This window comes from Callospermophilus lateralis, unplaced genomic scaffold (genome assembly GCF_048772815.1).
Source record: "Callospermophilus lateralis isolate mCalLat2 unplaced genomic scaffold, mCalLat2.hap1 Scaffold_105, whole genome shotgun sequence".
Taxonomy (NCBI): domain Eukaryota; kingdom Metazoa; phylum Chordata; class Mammalia; order Rodentia; family Sciuridae; genus Callospermophilus; species Callospermophilus lateralis.
The window spans coordinates 2759770-2780175 of record NW_027510702.1 but is presented as its reverse complement, the minus strand read 5'-3'; the positions used below and the strand labels follow the sequence as shown (position 1 = coordinate 2780175).

Genomic DNA, 20406 nt, shown 5'->3' with positions numbered 1-20406 from the left:
AATCTGATCTCTGCAACCTGAGGCCGGACCAGCAACCTACCCTTCTGGGAAGATAAGTGTTCCTCTCTACTCTTGTTACTGTCTTTCTTGCAGCCACCCTTCCCAAATGGACTTGCTCCATCACAGGAGCAAACTGAGGGAATGCAACAGAGAACAGCTGGTGAAGGCTCCAGGAGATGCAAAGCAAAGTTCCCAAACCCATATGCCCTTTCCAGGAAGGAAGGTGGAGAAGAGAGAGGCTGCCCTGCACCACCACTTTGGCTCCTGGGAATATACCACACAAACCTACAAAAGAAAAGAAAGATTTGGTTTTTATGTTTGATGTCAAGAATCTCTAGTCACATAATTGGACCAAAAGTTCCCTCTGGAAACCATCTCAGCCTACATTTTACCTTACAGAAGAGGAGAGATGTCACCCTCTGGACCTGCTAAGCTAAACACAGTCTCCAAGTTAAAGAATTTCAGGAGGAATACAGGTCTCCCAGATTCTGTTCCACTGTTTTTCTTACTACAGTAGTCCCCTCATCCACAGTTTCAGTGCTCACTGGTTAAATAAAACTTGAACATATTAATAGGAAATTCCAGAAATAAACAATTCACAAGTTTTACGTTATACTCCATTCTGAGTATTTTGATGAAATCTCACCATCTCCTTCCATCTCGTTCCATCAAGACCAGAACATGAAGTATTCCTTTGTATAGTATACCCATGCTGCATGTGCCACCTACCCATTAGTCACTCAGTAACCATATCCATTACAGAATTGGTATTGCAGGTGCTTATGTTCAAGTAACCATTAATGGCCCCAAAGTGCAAACTATTAAAGTGTATTATTATTATTATTATTTTACATATTATTATTAATCTTTTACTGTGACTAATCTCTAAAGTATCATAAATATTAATGTACATGGAAAAACCCAACCTATATTCAGAGGTTTTCACTTGGGGTTTTAGAACATATCACCCTCAGGTTAGGGGGAGTACTATAAAATTATTGTGACTCCTTAACTAAGGAAAATTTTTAGAAAGTAAAAATTTAAAAATGCATTGCTTTTACTTCTGAAATCAGAAAGTTTACAAATGATTGTCAGTCATGTCATGTGTGAGACTGATATAAAACTGCAACCACACGGTTATCCTCTCCATTCACTTGCACGGCTTTTTCCACTCTCTAAGTTTTTTTACATCCTGTCACAAATGGATTTTGGCTCTATGAAGATGTGTATTTTTATTTGTTTTGCTTCCTGCCATATTTCCAGGACACACCACAGTGTCTGGCACATAGTAAGTCTTCAAAAACTACTTATTGAGGGGCTGAATGAATAAATACTTGCAGCTACTCTTAAGGGGAACCACTTCCACTTAAGTGACATTCCTCAACATCCTGACTGAAACACAGGATCATCATACTCAACAGATAATCCAAAGCCTAAAAATCATGTGTGTGTGTGTGTGTGTGTGTGTGTGTGTGTGTGTGTGTATGTTTATTTTTCTCATCCCTCTTTGTCCCTCACTGGAACCTACTAGTTTGGCTATGCTGGTTTTGGCATCACACAGTGGACAATGGGCACTGATATTGCAAGAAGTCAAAAAGAGGCAGGCCATAACATGGTGTAAGCAAAATACAGAAGCATGCATTGGGCCTAAGTCTAAAGCAACCAAAAGGGAGGTGTCAGCACTAGACTGAGAACTCCAAGCCCTCTGCTGAAGTGTCTACACTGGCTGAGGATTTAATATAATTTTCTCATTCCAATACCCTAGACTATGACTCTAATGCCTGGATTTGGATGTTTTGCCATTTCTAATTTCCCAACATTGATCTTACACAACTAGTCTTTGTATGGCTATCTTCTACCTTGTGCTGAAAATCCTAACACCTTAGGTGACAAAGTATTCTACATTGTGAGTAGTGTTCCAAGACATAGTGAATAAAGCACATATAGAACATAACTGCCCCTCTTCCAGTATGCATGGCTTTATTTCTGTATCTAGACACAAGCTGTTATAAAAGTCTTTCACTGCAGTATTTTATTATGGATAGTCCAATTCACTTTGTTTAATAATAATCCAGAAGCAACCTGGATTTACAATCTGTAAAATTTTTAAAAGACAGATAAACAATGCATAATTTAAAAGTAGAACCATAAAATTATAAACCTTACAATCATGATAACTACTTTTAATATAAGTGAGCAAACAAATTCTTAACAAGTAATTTTGTCTTAAATTGTTAGACCAAAGGTAAATACTAAATTGTATAAGCAGCAATAAGTAAGTCATTTTCAATGATATGCAGGCATGCCTTTTATCTCCATATTTTGAAAATATCCATAATTATATTTACAAGCAGGGGTCACAGCTATATTTTAACATTTTTTTAAAAAAGTAAAAGTAAGTAGGAATACATGTATATTGTAATCATATTAAAAAAGAAGTAATGATAAAAAAACAAAATAAATATAAACTATTACCTATAATGGAACAGAGAATAAATTTAAAGAAACAGAATCAAAGTCAAACCTGTTGGAATATATCATGTTACATGTTATTGTTATTAGAAACCCAGATTTCATTGTTAGAGACAAAATAAAAATATAAAAAAAATAAATTTGAATTGACATTCTAAGAGTTCATGACTTTTCAAATGTATATTTTTGTTCTGCCTAATGAAAGGGCTTAGAAGCAATGTTGTCCTAAATTTTAAGATCCTAAATGCCAAGAAGCAGGAACACAGGTATTTGTAGTCATATTATTCCTACTTTTCCAATTATTTAAACATTTTATATTAAAAAATGTAAAAAAAGAATATTGGTGGGCTGGGGATGTGGCTCAAGTGGTAGAGCACTCCCCTGGCATGCACAGGGTGCTGGGTTTGATCCTCAGCACCACATAAAAATAAAATAAAGATGTTATGTCCACAAAAATCTCAAAATAAATATTAAAAATTCTCTCAATTCTCTCTCTCTCTCTCTCTCTCTCTCTCTCTCTCTCTCTCTCTCTAAAAAGGAACGTTGTTCATTATAATTCTAGTAATGATATTATCTGCAGGTAACAATTGTAAACCCTGGGGCAGGGGTAATGATCTGAAGTCACTGAAGTGGTGCTCAAAGCAGACAGGTCCTAAAAGACATTTGGTTCCTCAAAGTAGAAAACCTCACGAAAATCCAGGTTTTTGTAGCTTTTCCCAGAGCACCTTCCACTGCTCTGACTCCTTTTCTTAATATTGGAGTGGTGGAAAGGCTCTTTTTTTCTCTTTATCCCCATCTCCTGCTGGCTCACAATTGCCTCAGATTCTATGTATAAGCTTTTTCTTTACTAGGATATTAGTTTCTGTCAACCCACCTCCAAAGTGTAATGAACATATAGCCCTATGTGATCCCCAATCTTAAATAGGATCTTCTGAGTGAGACATTTCCTGACTTCCCAAACTTTATCTGATTCTGTTAAGATAAAGAAAGCTTATTACAGAAATAAGGAAAACTATTGTAACACATACTTCCTCCTATTTTCTGGTAATAAAGGATGCACCAATTAATTTTAGGAGGGGAATATCTACCAAAATGTTCAATAAAAATGTTTAATCAAATTTAGTTACATTAAGATAAGGTGGTTTCATTATCCAATGATTTGAATTTTCCCACCTACTTTTGAGAAAATTGAATATACTTTCTGCTATACAAGAGTATAGAATATATTGATTGCATTTGCCTTGAAATGTGGTTACTGCTTGCTACATTGAAGTGTGATGCTTGACATTATGTGTCAACTTGGCTTGAATAAGTCTCAAAATTTTGATGAAATTCCCTTACAGAGGTTGCTATGAAGATTTCTTTAGATGTGGCTGATATTTAAATAGATTTTCAGTAAGACAAAATGCCTGTAATAATTTGATCCAATCATCTGAAGGCTTTATGAGAAAAGACTGAGTTCTTCTAAAGAAGCATGATTCTGCTGCCAGACTTCCTTTAGACTGAAACTACATCATCATCTCTTTTCTAGCCCACAGGAGTGCTCTGCAGATTTTAGAATTATCAATCTCAGCAAATGCCTAAAACTAAAGCTGTATCCCCTCTTCTCCCGCTACCCCTCTCCTCCTCCTCCTCCTCCTCCTCATTCCTTCATGCCTTCTTCATGCCTTCTGCCATTCTTAGATTCTATCTGCCTGTGAGAGACACTGGCTAGGGAAACTTGTATTAGCCAGAGACAGCACTATGCTCCAAAAATAAGAGAGACTCTTTGGATTAGAGAAGGGTAAAAATAAACCTCAGAGTTATTGTTGGTAAGCTGTGATTGTTGCTGTGGCTTTATTAAGCAATAATTTTTTTTCTGACATTGTGCTGGTTTTCAGAGATTATGAGATAGTCCCAATTTTAAAAATAAAACACAAAAATATATTTCTTCATTCCATTAGTGAGCTGAGAATGGTTTTTATTTTCTTTCAAGTTTTTTGCCCAATTTTCTTGATGCAGCCCCCATATTTGTAAGTTTCACTGAGACTAGACTAGGACATACCTTTGTCCTTCAAATGGAGCATGTGTTTCTATTTCAAAGTCTGTGGCCCACGTGTACCTTGGGTAAGAACAATGAATGGAAGAGTTGCCAAAATTATAGTATCCTAGGGGAAAAGCAATGTAGACTAATTGTACTCTCTAAAGAGTAAAATAAAGAATAGGCTTCTTTGCTCAAAGCCAAAATTATTTCTATATATCTCTAGTATTTAAAAGTTCTCAAGAAAGCATCCCAAATTTATTCTTAGGACTATAGAATATGATGGCCTTAAGGCACCACACTAGAGGTAGAAATGAGTTTGAGTGGATGACATCTTTTTAAATAGAGAGAAAGAGTTTTCTGATGTTAATATAAATGTATACTTTGATTGATTTTCTTGGAAACCTCTCAAAATATTTTAGATGAAAACATGAGTCAGTTAAAATATGATAATAAAATCAAATCTTTTGTACATATTTATGTCACTATATTTTTATTTTGGAACTGGTTTTAAGACTGAACTTAAATTTTATAGCAATGAGTTATCAATTTATTATTTCTGCTGTTTTTTCTCTTTTGTATTGATCACTAGAAAAACACAAGCTTGCAAGAGGAAATGTCAATATTTCAGACTAAGCAGAATGGAGGCTACCCCCTAACTTTTCTGACCTTAAATTCAGAAGAAATATATTGATAGGAGATATAGAAATCAAAAGCGAAAAAAGAAAAAGAAAATTACCTCAACTGGGCTTAAAATCTGAGAGTAGTATTTAGAGCTAAGAAATAAATTTGAGTGAAATGCATCTTAGAATAAAAGCAAAACCAAAATTCCAGTGAAGAAACCAAACCATATATGTAAGATGGAAAGAGTAAGACAATTCATTGGAAAAGCTAAAATTCTAGTAGAAATGAGATTAGAAAGAAAAAGAAGATGCAAAATGGATGAAAATGAAAAGAGAAGATCTGTGAGATCTGAATGCTGTGAGAGTTTCATTTAGCAGGGCAGAGGCTCCTCCATTGCCTTCAGGTTGGATGAGTCCCCAGGCCTTTCTAACGAAAGAGTCGCATATTGTGATTTCCTCATTTCTCTCTAATGATGACGCTATCAAAAAGTTCCTCCTTAGCTCTGATATTTGGAACTTTTCCCCACTCACCAAAACTCAAAATAATTATTCATTGGAGAAACTGTCTTTTTTTTTATCAAAACAAATGCTGCTCTTTGATGATTTTCTCTATTCATGTTAGTTTTAATCTTTTTACAACTTATTGGTGTCTTTCCCCTTACTAAACATGACCTTTTCGTTTTAATTAATTTTAGCATTTACATGAAAGAATACATTGTATAGATTCATTTATTCAGTGTTTTGACCTTAATAACACTCTCTGGGAATAAAGTTATTTTCCATTATTTTGTTATTGATGTTGTTTTTCCAAATGAAATTATGCTCTTTTTATGCATGGTATTATATTTGAAGAATGCTAATGCAATAATGAAGCCATACTCAAGCTAATTCATAGCAAAAAATGTTGTTTAAGCACCCACCAATATTGTGACTCTCTTTTAAGCTACAATTTTATGCACTTCCTTTTGTTTGCTGTTATTTCTAGGGTCTTGAATTTCCAACTAGACTATAAAATCCTCCATAATAGCAACAGTATTTTAATGCTTTTATGACCTCCATTGATATTGGTATAGTGCTCAGTAAAATGTGCATTTGAATGAATGTGTGTTGAATTGATACAGTTCTTTAACATGCATATAATTGAGTCATGTGACATCTCTGAGTTGTCAAGTTTTTGAGTTAAAAGGTACTTAAATTAAAGTAGCAAGCTTCCTTAAAATTGATAAGATTTTTCTAAAATCTCATTATTCCTAATTCAATTTGTTAAAAAAGATGCATATTTCAAGATCCAGCAATTTTAGAATATCACTTATTCAATTGCATTTTTGCTATTTAACTTTAGAAATCTTAAATAAATCTTATTTAGTATACATCTTTTCTTTTTGGCAAAGAATATACTTAAAGAGTTAGAACTACATAGGTTCATTTTTGGCAAGAATTCTTACTATATTGGTAAGGTTCAGTTGTTTCTTTTAAGATATTTGTATTTCTTAAAAGCTTCACAACAAACAATAACAATATGTGAATTATGTGAAACTGAAGTTCATTCTGTATGTTATGCATAGATTTATCTTCTCATATACTAAAATATTTGCTGTCCTAAACACATTTTTACTGGCTCTGGTGCAATATAAAACTTTGGTAGCTCTCAGTTTTCCTAAACATTTTTTTAAAGTTTTTTTTTTGTTGTTGTTGTTGTTCTAGCTCAGAATTATTTTTGTGTGTGTGAAAGTTCTTGACTTAGAATTTTTTAAAAAAGTGTAAGAATTATAAAAACTTTCAGATCCATGTTGTCTTAGAGATTTATTGGTTAAAAATTAACTTTTTAGTACTTAAAGCTACTCTTTTTTTAATATATACTTTTTAGGTGTACATTGACAGAACACAATGCCTTTATTTTTATGTGGTGCTGAGGATCGAACCCAGGTCCCACCCATACTAGGTGAGCAAATCCCAGACTTCAAAGCTACTTTTTATGTGAAGTTGCGTGTATGATTCTCTCTTTCTCTCCTTCCCTCACTGAATCTTGATTTCTATGTTATCTATTTCTCAAAGCCATCAGACTTCCATCTGTTTAATAAAAATAGTGTAAATGAAACATTAGTTTTGTTATAATTAGTGGATATCTTAATAATTTTAAAGAATTTTTTATCAATTTCTTTTGGTATTTATGCTTGTAAGAGAAAAATAACATTGACTTTCATACAAATACTATTAACATTCTGAAAATGGTGAATCCACATAATGAAAAATTTGTGTTCACTTTTATGTGCAAAATACAATAATTAAACAATTTAGGGTAGTTTTTCAGGGCTATTCTGTAAATTTTCATCCAGGAGATGAGGCCTGAACATATTTTGAAGCAACTGTGTTCAGGGAAGTGAAAATATAATATACTGGAATTATGTGAAGAGGGTAAAGAGATCAAGAAAGTTCAGATCTGTCATTATTTAGAATTAGACTTCATCCTTTAGTTGGTATAGAATTGTAAAAAAAAAATAAAAAATAAAAAAATTGACAATTGAACAAGACAGTATGTTAAATTGAAAATTGAACAGGACTGTATGTGATATGTATTCAAAGGTAATAAGAAAGATAATTCTTTTTGTTCTTTTTAGACAATTTCTAGGGTGGCTCATGGGCCCCAGGAGGAGAGATCAGAGTAAAGTGGAATTATATCACTTATTAAAAAGAAATAAGAACTCAAGAGAGAAGGAAGGAGTTTAAATTTACCTAATAAAATACCTTCCTTAGCCTTTTTTTGACAACAGATAAGTAATGTGCAGATGTAGTGACAAGATGTAGAGCAAGGCACATCTCCCACACCAGCCACATGAACACCCAATAATCATCACACTTATAAACCAAAAGTATATTTATTCTATTTTTATAAGTTATAATAAAGATTGTTGTCATGATGAAATAAATGATTAAAGTTTAATTCTTTTTATATAGGTCATAAAATCCATGCAATTATATCTTGGTTAGTATAACAAATTGAGTCATATCATAATTTAATCATAATCATATCATAACTTCATGATATACAAAGAAATTTGATGTCAGGAAAATAACTAAAAGAATGGTCTGAATACTTTTTTTCTGCTATTTTTTCCATTTTTTTCTGAACCTTTTATTCTGTTATAATTCAGTTATCAATTTCATTTATCAATGGACATGTATGAAGTTCTAACATATATTTCAAACTAAATGTACTTGAGAAGTTCACTTGAAGTTTGCACTTTAGTGTAAAACAGGAAGTTATATAAACTTATCCATGTCCTTCTCGATTATGACCATCCTTATTGCTATTCTCCTTTCAGTACTCAGAATCAAACTAAATATCTCTGCTCAGTCTTTGTCAGTGCCAGATTTAGTATTTGTGCCATTTAGTATTTATGTCCTATCAAGTTTCTTAACCTTTTTGAGGTCATAGATTCCTTCTATGAATTTTGCTTAAAAATATTTACATCATAAAGTAGTTCTGAGACTTGGATAAAATAAAAAATTATTTAGAATATATAGTGCCTCAAAGAGATGCTAACACTATATGTCAATAATATCTTGGTGTATCTTTAATATTACTTGTTTGCATTTTAAATCCTATCAGAAATATGTTTTAAAATTTATTTTTATAAAATAGAAAAAAATCTAGCACTGACAAAGATTGAGCATAGACAAATTTTAATAAATTTGAAATTTTTAATAAAAATTTCTGTGTTATCATCATAGTTTTTTTTCTCTATATGTTTTACCTTATCAAATTAAACAGCTAAAATTGATATTTCTAAATATGAAATTAAAACCAACTGTGGCTCTACAGTGATCTTTAAAGAATATTATAATTAATGATGTTCTTATTAAGATAGTATGTCCAGATATCTATGCTAATTTTTGATTTTGAAAGCCAAGGTAAAGAGCACATGCATTAAATTTGACATTAGGATAGGATAATTTTTCCTCAGTTTGCCCTTATTTTAAATAAACTATTCCCCTCCCACTGTGGCAAAAGATGTGTAGAATTTATTCATACTTTACTCTTCAAAAAGTTCTTAAGAGTAAAGAAAATGTCATTTAATATTTTATGACATATCAGTTGAGGAAAAACTATGTGAATTCTCCTTTAACATCTAGATAAATTTTCCCTCTCCTTGCATCCCCTTAATATGCTAATTAAGGTGTGGAGCATTACAGAGTATTGTATGGATTGCTGCAATTAAGTGCACATCTCCAAGCAACATAGAGCCATTATGCAAAACCATTGTGAACAGATGATACATTTAGCAGCACAGCTCTGCTGTGTATCTAGTCCTTGATACTGAAAAATTCTGCAGTTGAGATGAAATATGCAAATAGAAAATCCACACAAGGTCAGAGTGAGAAGACCAAAATGCCACCCTTTGTTGGTTTCAAAATGAGAAATCCATTTCTGCTGCATAATCAAGTTAAAATAGAAAAATAAATCTGTCAAAGAAAATTCAGATATTTCTCCTCCTTTTTTCTTCTTTGTAAAATAATTCCTTGACATTTGCCACTAGAGATAAATAGAAGAATTATTTTCACTGTGTATTATTCCTCTGGGGTGATTTTATACTTTTATTAATTTCCTAACATTTTTCCTCTTGTATTTACTCTAATGAGAGAAAATGGTGATGAACCATTACTCAAGAAGTCACTCATGATCATTGCTTTATTTATGCTTTTCCACTCTCTGAGTTGCCTTGAGAAAGAGTCTTTTCATTCATTTCTTTCTCCATCTTAAGTACAACAATAATAATAAACAAATAAATGTATATACTTTATTTTCCTAATAGGATAAAATGATTAATAAATGGTGAAATTATTTTTATTTAGGTAAATAAATTTGTAGTTGTTTCTCTTCTGTGTTCATCTCAGGTGCACAGGAGTCATCTCATGATTTTCTGCATTTTGTCTCATGCTATTCTCCTAACTCACCTTTTTCTTATCCTTCATCCCTAATGCCCACTTCTCTGTTTATGCAGATTTCTAATGAGTTTTATGTATGTACATGGATAAATATAAATATGTCTCACTAAATAAGTCTTCTGTGCTTAATTACTACAGCTATAATTCAATTTTATACATTTAAAATTGTACAAATCCAGTATAATTATCTTAACATTGTCTCCAACTTCTCCTGATTATCTCTAATTCTGGCATTTCTGTGAACAATGCCAAAATAAAGCAATCATGTCTATGTTTTTTTCCAAACTTTTTCAAGAATTGCTCTAAACTTAAATCTATGAGTAAAATAACTGGAACAAAGGATATATTACATTTAACTTCATTTATAGTCAGAATAATTCAATGATCTAAATTTATATTTAAGTATTAATTTTGTATACATAAATTTAGAGTATTCATATATTTAAAGAATTTCTGAGCAAGATGTAGATACTATTTATTTTATGTCTTGAGATATATGGATCTCTCTTTTTAATTTTAAGAGAAAAAATTAGATTCATAGAAAAATTGAGGGAAGTTACAGAGACTTTTTATATACTCCTTGCCCCACATGAGCAGGGCTGCCTCAAGTTAACATTCTGTGCCACTAATAATATATTAGTATTTGTTATGAGTGTGTGTGTGTTATACTCCTTGAAATTATACTGATATAATCAATATCCAAAATAGATAGTTTTTCTATCTAAATAGATAGTTTTTCAATATCCAAAATAGATTGATTTTCTTTTTAACCTGGCAGATTTTTATTTTTAATATTTAAATGTTTGAATTATTAAATAGTTAGCCATATGCTTTTATTTCCTTTTAGCTCTCTAATGTGATGAATTAGACTGTAAGACTTCTTGATATTGAACCATGTTTGCATTGTTGGGATAATGCCCAATTGATTATGTATTTTTTTCTTTAAAAAATAACCTTTTCCTATTCTGGTGAAGGAGACATAACACAAAATTTCCTCTTGTGATTACTATGAAGCATACAGTTCTGTGGCACCCAACTAACACCACCATGCCATGTATTGTTTTGTAGTACCTCATTAAATTTTCTTGTCAGGATTTTGTATCTAAAAGCAGAAGTGAGGAAAAATGAAACCATAATTTCATTGAATTCTTGCTCACTGATTTGGGAACCCAGGTTTCCCAGCCTTCTAAATAAGCTGCCAGCTTTCACTCTGTTTGCTAGAAATCCTTGCATGGGAGCGAAAGCAACAGTTTCCTCCAGGCGCATGAAGAATCACCTATAAAACCTCCCTGCTGGTGTCTCTGTGACATTTTTGGGTGCATTTGAGTGTAAATATTTTATGGTTACTTTTTGTCTTTGCTAGGCAAGCACTCTACTGCTGAGCACACCATTCTTTTAAATATAACCCAATGGCACTCTTCAGTCCCCTGCCTGGCCCCTCTGCCAGGCCCTACCTCTGATTCACCTCTTCTGCAGCTCCTGATTGTGTTCTTCTAACTGATACTATAGCCGCTTTCTCTGCTGCTCCAGGGGCAAGTGGCTAAAATCCTCTGAAGCCACAGTCTGCAAAGGAAAGTGAGGGTTGAGTCTGGGATTTTGAAGCTGAAGCTTCCAGGCGCTGCACACTCCTGAAGATTCAAGTCCACCTTCCTCCCCTTCCAAATATCTTGGGAGCAAGGTCATAGACAGAGTGAAGAAGGAGTGGGACCCAGCTGGCTGCAGAAAGCAAGCCAACGGTCCACCACCTTGCTGATGGGGGGGCCAGTGCCATCCCTCCTCCCAAAGTCCTCACTTACCCCCATGGCCTCCTGGAAGGATCTGGAAGGATGATAGCCACAGATTGACTGACTTACTGATCTCACTCAATAAGACCAAGGGATCATAGACATAGCTGGTAAGGAAACCCATTAGGCAAGGCCAAGGACATGACACCCTCTAGGGGGAAGAGGGTTGGGGGGGCATGACTACCAGCTGGGTCCAGGAGGGGACAGACAAGGAGGAGGCAAGGGCAGAAAATGAAGATGGACAGAAGGATGAACATAAGTATTGATGCAGAGAAGTAAAAGCAAAAAAGAAATAAAAAATAGTAATAATATCCCAAATCAAGATGCATAATCACACAGAAAATACATGTAAGGGCAACACAAAATCTGATAGGTAACAAGGAGGACATTAGACTCAGAGAAAGAGGTCACACCTCTCTCTACCCCATCTCCTACATCCCTTGACTATTAGGTCTAGGGGCTGGAACAAGGATGCTATAGTCCACTGGGCTTTCTGGACTCAGTTTAGAAGGAGGTACAGGAACCATTTGCATAAAGAAAGTCTTCAGACACAGGCCAAAGTGGCATGCCACTCATAGAGGTCTGTGGAAGGCAGAAAAGGTCAGGGGTTACAGCTTAGGAGGAGAGGACTGAAGACCAGAATGGCTGGTGCCAGTGGGAGGTGTCTAAGGCATACTAGGGAGTCAGGAGCTGTCCAAGATATAAACCGGTGGTGTAAGGGTGTACGTCTGATGCTGAAAACACACAAACAAACAAAAAATACCAAAACTATAGAGCATAAGGATCCATCAGATGGATAGAGATCTGGGGTTAGGGGCACTCCTAAAAGACAGGAACACAAACTGTCAGTCCAGCACGAATTCCACCAGAAGATCTTCTCCCAGCATCCCGAGCATCAGCAGACAGATGCCACAGGACAACATCCTGCCCTCCTCAGTCTCAGGGGACTCCCAGGCCAATGTGCTACTGACTTGCCTTCCTTCCCTCCATCCCAGGAACGTAGCAAAGAGGAAAAGTATGGTCCAGGACTCAGCGTTCCTGTGGCTGGGCTCAACTCATTAGGGCCTCAGCTGTCCCCACTCACTGTCTTCTCACACAACATTCTGGGCCCCCACCTTGCTCTTCCTGCCAAAAGGCCAGCACTTGGCACAACTATGGCCAGGGCCCTGGAACTTAGGCTCTCCATCTGAGCAGGTGTCCAGGCCATTTTCTGAGTGTGCACAGATCACAGGCTGGCTGAAGTCCTCAAATTCTACATCACCAGGGCGGGCATAACCTGACTTGTGTACCTCTATGAGAATCTGGGTGTCCTGGGGGAAGGAACAGTGGGTGGGCAGTCAGGGGCAAGGCCCTACCTAGTTTGGGAGATTTCCACAGTGCCCACTCATTGGCCTACTCAGGCACCCACATTCTTGGCATCCACAGCTTAAGCAGCCACCTTCATGTCCTCAAAGCACTTGGTAATGATGAGTAACACCTGCAGTTCCATCTCTGACAGCAGCCAGTACTCTGATTTACTGATCTCACTGAAGGTGGCTCTATACTCTTCCCTGACCTGCAGTTTCTGTGGGGACAGGGACAAGGCATGAAACACATGAGTGGAGGCAGATCAGGTATAAAGCATTCTGCAAATATGATGGTGCCCTAACTGTCAGTACTAGCTCCTACCCAGTGTGGTGGGGAAGACACACTCCTGTAGGCAGAGCTGCAACATAGGGCTGGGGGTTGAAAATGAGTTATAAACTGTAAATTGCTTCAGGTCAATTTGGTATCACTTGTGTTTTGACACAAAGTTATGGAGTATATCTTGTTTCCAATGTTTATTTAGTATAAGTGATTTCGGATCTGTATGTACTTTTTTGGTAAATTATTTTATTGAAATTATTATTTGAAATGATGATTTTTTCATTGAAATAAAAATTTACAAAGAATAGGTAACTATCGCCAAGGAGTTTATTGATTAAAAATATCAACTAGTTGGCTATTTTATCTGCACATAATTAGTGGAAGTTTTAGTTGTTTTATACTGATTGGACTAAAGTAAATTTGAATATATATTTAAGATAAATATGAACTCTGATAAATTTTAAGTTATTCACTTCATAAATTATATTTTTGGAAAAAACCTCATGGTACTTTTAGTTGAGGAATTTAAATGTCTTATCTGGAGCTTGGCCCCAAACAAAGAAAGGCACCTTGATTTATTTCACTGAGTGGGCCTTGCTATGTTTTCTTTCCATTGGTAGTGTGTCCCATTACTAGGCACAGCTAAATTCTAGAATCACACATTTCAGGAATAAGGAAACCATAAGCAAATGTGGACATGTTTAGGTAGCTTGGAAGAAAAATCATGTCCTGTGATGTAGAAGAAACAAGTGATCATATCTTTTTTTCAGGTATAGTGATCAAAATATGTTCAAACTAACAGGACTTCTTTCCCTGTAATGATATCCTATTAGATGCTGATGAGTAACCAAAAGCATAGAAACATGTGATAGGGAGACTCTCTTGATGTTATTGACCCGTGGTTATAGCTTAATGTGAATCAACCAATGTTCAGGCTTAAGTCATTTTATCAGAGGGAAGATTCAACTTTCACTAACCCAGATAGCATCCAAAGACATAGCTTTTTCCTTATATATAAGTAAAGCCATATTTGGGGCATACAGTGGAAGAAATATATCAAAAGTGATAAAAAAGTACAGTGTTGCTGGCAACTCTAATGGGTTTGGATAAAAGTGTATGTTCACATCTTGTCAATGGTGGTACTTCTTTCCTTGGTTGTCCAAATTGACCTTGACCAAACTCCTTATTATATATATATTTGAGATAAATATGAACTCTGATAAATTTGAAGTTATTCACTTCATAAATTATATTTTTGGAAAAAAAAACTCATGGTACTTTTAGTTGAGGAAAGTAAATGTCTTATCTGGAGCTTGGCCCCAAACAAAGAAAGGCACCTTGAGTTATTCATTCTCAGCAAGTAACATTTCTTTCCATACCTTTATTCATTCACTATATAGCTATTGCAAATCAGTGAAACTATTTTGCAGTAAATTCAGAAAATATGAATATCCTCTTCTAACCAGTTCTCTATCTCAATTTCTTTAGGAATAACGAGCAGCATCTATGTTCCCAATGGAACCTGGAGGAAATTAACAATAATGTTGAGGAAATAGGTCCTCCATATGATTAGATTGGTTTTATATCCATCAATCAATCATTCAATAAATGTTTTGAACATTAACCAGCATTGTGTTCCACAGATACATGGTGATGTATCTGTGGAAAACAAACAGACAAACATTGTTTTTTTTTTTTTAATTCTTGTCTTTCTTTATAAAATTTGCATTGTTGTTAGGATAAATAAACCAAGTTATTGATTGCTTAGCATAGTTATATTCTTCAGCTATTATTTTCACTATACTTAGTATTCCAAAATAATGATAGTTAATCTCATTAAATAATGGCTAATTAACAAGATTTTAAATTGGTACATTTCTGGGAAGCCCCTTGGAATATAAAACAATAAACAAACAGAGGTCCAATATTCCCATTTGACAAGACACAATTATTTGCCTTAATTAAATTAATATTTTCAGAATTATTGTGGGGATCAATTTGTTAAACTGGTGCTTCAAGGAATTTCAGGTTTCTTATAGTTCTTGTAAAATCAATTCTTTTATATTATTCGGGGAATGGAAGCAAGTGCAAGTTTAGAATTTCATTTTTGTCAGGGTAACCCATTTTTGAAAAGCTAAGCTTGGTTTCTTTCTTCTGACTTATAGAATAAGAGTCAAGAATTATCTTCCCAAATTAGTATAAAATACTAAATATCAATATTTACCTCCAACTCATAGATTTGGGCAAATAATAATTTGAAAAATTAAAGAAACTTGTTTAATGTAATGAACTCAGGGGTGTGCTTCTACTGAACTACTCCTCAGCCCTTTTTGTTTTGTGAGACAGGGCCTCACTAAGTTGTCCAAGTTGTCCTGGAGCATGCAATCTTCCCACTGAGACTCTGGAGTCACTGAGATTACAGGCCAGCATGATACTATATGGATCTTACATGGAGCTTATGGAAAGGTAAGAATAATGCATATGTGTGTATCTTATACATAAATATATGCTTAGTCTGAAATATATCTGTGTGCATAAACTGTGTGTGTGTGTATGTACATATTATGGTGGTGCTAAGTGCTCTGAAGTCAGTGAAGGGCTATAATGCAGTGGGCAGGGATGGCCTCCCTGATAAGGTAACAAATGAACAAAACATAAAAGTGAGAAAAGGGACCATTTGAATAGATGTACAAAGACAATAAAAGCAGCAGAAACTCCCTCACAAAATCAGACACACTGACTTATCAACTTGGAGTTATAGGACTGAAATCTACATTAAACCCAGGGAGAAAAAAATCCCAAGTTAAGAATATTATATACAAGATTGACCAAATTATGGGCATGTACAGATGTGGCATAATGAATCCTATGATTATGTATATTTACAATATACCAATTTTTTAAAGTTATAATCTAAGTTGAGTGTGGTGGTGAATGCCTGTAATCCCAATGACTCAGAGTGAGGCAAGAAGATCTGGAGATCAAAGCCTGCTTCAGCAGCTTAGTAAGGCCCTAACCAACCTAGTGAGAACCTGACTCCATATAAAAAATAAAAATTCTGGAAATGTAGCTCAGGGTTAGAGTGTCCCTGCGTTCAATCCCCAGTACCAAAAACCAAAAATAAAATAACAATAATTAAAATATATATAAAAAAGAGAACATCTAAAAGAAACCCAAAAGAACATTATGCATCAAAGATCAATAATCAGATTAACAGAAGATTTAACAACTGCTGCAGACACAAGCAGATAAAAGAGATTTCCAAAGGACTGAACAACAACAACAACAACAACCTGTCATTATAGAGATTTATGACTAGTTAAACTATAACTAGAGTAGGGGCAGGAAAGGACAGCTTTCTCCCTGAAAAAAAAAACTATTAAGCTATTATTAAACAATTAAACCACATATTTTGGTGCACACCAGTAATCCAAGCAGCTCTGGAGGCTGATAGCAGAGGATCGCAAGTTCAAGGACAATCTCAGCAACTTAGTGAGGCTTTAAGGAATTCAGGGAGATGCTGTCTGTAAGTAAAATATAAAAAAAAGGGCTTGGGATGTGGCAACCCTGGATTCAGTGCCCAGTACAAAAAATAATACATCTGAATAAAGCAAAATGACCCCAGAGAAAAGGTATCATTTGAAGGAGGAATAATTCACACAATACAATTGAAAAAGATCTTTATCATTGTGGAATTAGAAAATACATAAACAAAGAAACAAAATGGAGTCAGGTGACAACAGTGTTCTGAGGAGAGCAAGATGAGAGGTGTGTCAGAGCAACCTGGAGGGGAAGGGCTCTGCTTTGGACAGGGCAAGTTTTCTTTCTCAACATCAGCACAACTGAACTTCTGAGCCTGAACAGTCCTTAGGGTGGGAGGTGACCTGGGCATGAAAGGATGTAGACAACACCTGCCATTTTAACAACCAAAAGTGTCTCTAAACAAAAATCACAGGCCCTTAGGCCCGTTCCTGAGGGCCCTAGAAAGAAGTGTTCAAGTAGGCAGGGGCAGGCCTGAGATGCCAAGAGGTGCAGATAGGGACCCAACTCCAAGCTGGCCCCAGCGTGTCCAGGCACAATCTAGAGGGGACCATCCAATTACTAGTATCCAACAGGATCTCAAAATTACTCTTCTGTTTCTGAGCTGGAAAGGGGACTGATGTATTCTTTGAGCAACTCCAGCGGGTACAACAGGGTCGTCTCTGCTGCCTTGATATCTTTTTCCAGATTTTCCTGAAGCCGCTGGCAAAGCGACCAAACCAGAAGAACCAGTAACACCAGGCACAGAGCCCCCAGGGCAACCACAGCCAGCCACATAAGCCATAGGCATTCCATGTGGGCCTGAACCTCCAGGTCACTGAGGGGCCCACTATCACAGCCACAAGATACCCCTCAACAGCCAGCCATGTCCCCTACTCCTCTGAAAAGCAGTTGTAGGCCCCAGCATGGTGATATTGGGCAGTCATCACCACCAGGGCTTGCAGATGGGCATCATAGTGGATGGAGTCTGGCTCGTCTGCAGGTAGGTCCTGGCCCTCAAAGATCCAGCGGGCATAGGCCAACTTGGAGGAGAGGGACAGGGAAGTACCAAGTCTGTGCCCACTACCATTGTGATGTTTTTCAGCATTCACCTGACTGTAGCAACAGAGAGAGAAGGTAGCAGAGTCAGTGCAAGAGACCAAGGGCCAGGGAGGTGTGATGTGGAAAATCCACCTAAGGACCACAGCCCATCTGGAGTGGAGGGGAACACAAAAAAAGCTCACCTTTCTTAGTGCCATGAAGGTCACAAAAGCATATGGTATCTGAGATCCCCATGTTCTGAACAAGTAGAGATCTGGCAGAGGAAAGGGGTATCAGAAGCGTGGTTCCAACCACCATATCCACACACCTTCCTGGTCTCAGCCCTTGCAGAACCCAGCTCACCCAGAGTAGCTGGCCACAGACAAACAGTGACTAGTGTTGATGCTCCAGTCAGAGTAGGAGTCCCGTGCAAGGACACACTCTGCACAGATGTGGTACTTCACAGAGTCTGCCAGGGGCAGCTGGTCCAACTGAGAGCGGAGCCAGCAAAGAGCAGCTTCTGTGGGAGAAGAGGAGTGAGAGGGTTGGTAGGGCCACATGCATTCCAGGGCTGCTCAGACCCCAAGGAGCACAAGCAGGAGAGGTGCCCACATGAAGAAGAGGCAGAAGACAGCAATGCAAAGGAAGGTGCAAGTCTCAAGAAAACAGGGAAGCTATACACACAGAAGGCATGAAACATTTTCCTCCAGTGCCCTTGGCTCTCACAATAACACCAGCACAGCATAAGGTGTTCTCTGTTTGAATGGTAACTGCCAATCTGAGTGTTTACACAACCCCATATTCTTTCTGCTATTACTCCATGTGCTGGGAAACAATTGTAAGTGATAATAGCTGCAAAAGGCAAACAAATCATCATCCAGAGGATGCTGCAAATGTGTATGAGGGTTAAGGAAAAAAGACAACACTTCAGGGGACATGGTGGGGAATCAGCGGGTCAGGCCCAGAGCACCACTGGGGACTAGGCAGAAACCAAAGCTGGGAGGGCACCATAAACATGTCAAAGCTGGGGAAGTCTGGCGAGTATGGAGAGGATAAGAGAGGAGGCTGTAAGCAGAGTCCTGGACCCACATAGAGGTGTCTAAAAAAAAACATGAGTTTTCTCCAGGACTAATTCTGGAAATGCAGCCCTGCAGGGACCAGGGAATACATAATGCTCCTGTGGAGTGCCAATCCTGTCAGCACACACCCTGACTTCCCAGGCTTGCCCTGAGCTGACTTAGGTGTGCTGAACTGGCCAACCATGCCAACCTGATTTGGGGATGGTGGAGTGGGTGCAATGGCAGTGCATGGAGTCTAATTAGCTACCTTGCTTGGTGACAGCACAAGGCTTTCCACAGTTTCCTTATCAAACACTTGCAGTTCCTCAATCAGGTGGACCCCAGGCCTCAGGATTACAGCCTTGAGCAGCCAGCCATCTCCTGGAAAAGTCTGGAGAAGGGAGTGTCAATGACAGGGAATGAGGCTCTTGGGTGTCTCCCAGCCCCAGACACACCCAAGAGCTTACCTACCTGTGCCAAAGAAGAGCAGTGTATAGGTGGCATTGTCAAATCCTGTAAATTGGTCAGCCACCAGGTGGGTGAAGTTGGTGTTTTCATGAGCAGGGGTTGGCCCCATAAAGGCTTTACCTGCTCGTCCATCAGTGGGTGCTTCTTGATGAAGATGAGGGTTCTGTCAGCCAGCTCCAGAGAACTGGTGTGACCATGGTGATGGTGCCATTTGTTGATGCACTTGTGGGGGTAGGGGTATGGACAGGGGAGCTATCAGCTGTTGGGAGGCCACTGGAACTGACAGGGAACACTTCCTGCCCAAAAGACTCACTGAACCAGGCTGGGGGCTGGGTACTGGGTCAGTGTATTGACCCCACTTCTGCACTTCCTCAAACAACCCAGGGTTGGTTTCTGCCTAGTCCCCAGTGGTGCTCTGGTCCTGACCTGCTGGTTCCCAACCATGTCCTCCTCTTTGTAGGGACCTTGGAACACCCACTGGATCTCTTCCAACTGGTACTCACAGACTGAGGAAAGGTCCACATTACCCCTGTTGCAATGAGAGAGGGATCTCAAGGGTCAGGTCTGATGCCCACCTTAACATCTCACCCCAGCTCCAGAGATTGCAGGAATGTAGGGATCAGCAGAAAATGCTCATGGGCAGAAGAATATACCAGCAGGCAGATCTAAGGTGCCACCAGGCAGGGCCTTGCCTTCTTTCCCCAGGGGCCTTTAAAAGGGGCAAGTACTCAGTGTTCCAGACACTGACCACTTGGATGTCCCTATAGGACAGCATGGTTCAGGCCCTCCCACCCACATACTGCCCTTGACGTGAACACCTGCTTATCCCCACCCCAGCATTCCTGGCC

The 20406-nt window shown here is 37.3% G+C and overlaps 2 pseudogenes; both read right to left on the bottom strand.

Annotated features, from left to right (window-relative positions):
• Nucleotides 1-7880: 7880 nt before the first annotated feature.
• Nucleotides 7881-7989, bottom strand: LOC143389814 (small nucleolar RNA U13; annotated as a pseudogene).
• A 4540-nt stretch (nt 7990-12529) lies between these two features.
• Nucleotides 12530-20406, bottom strand: part of LOC143640003 (semaphorin-4C-like) — a 64261-nt pseudogene continuing 56384 nt past the window's right edge.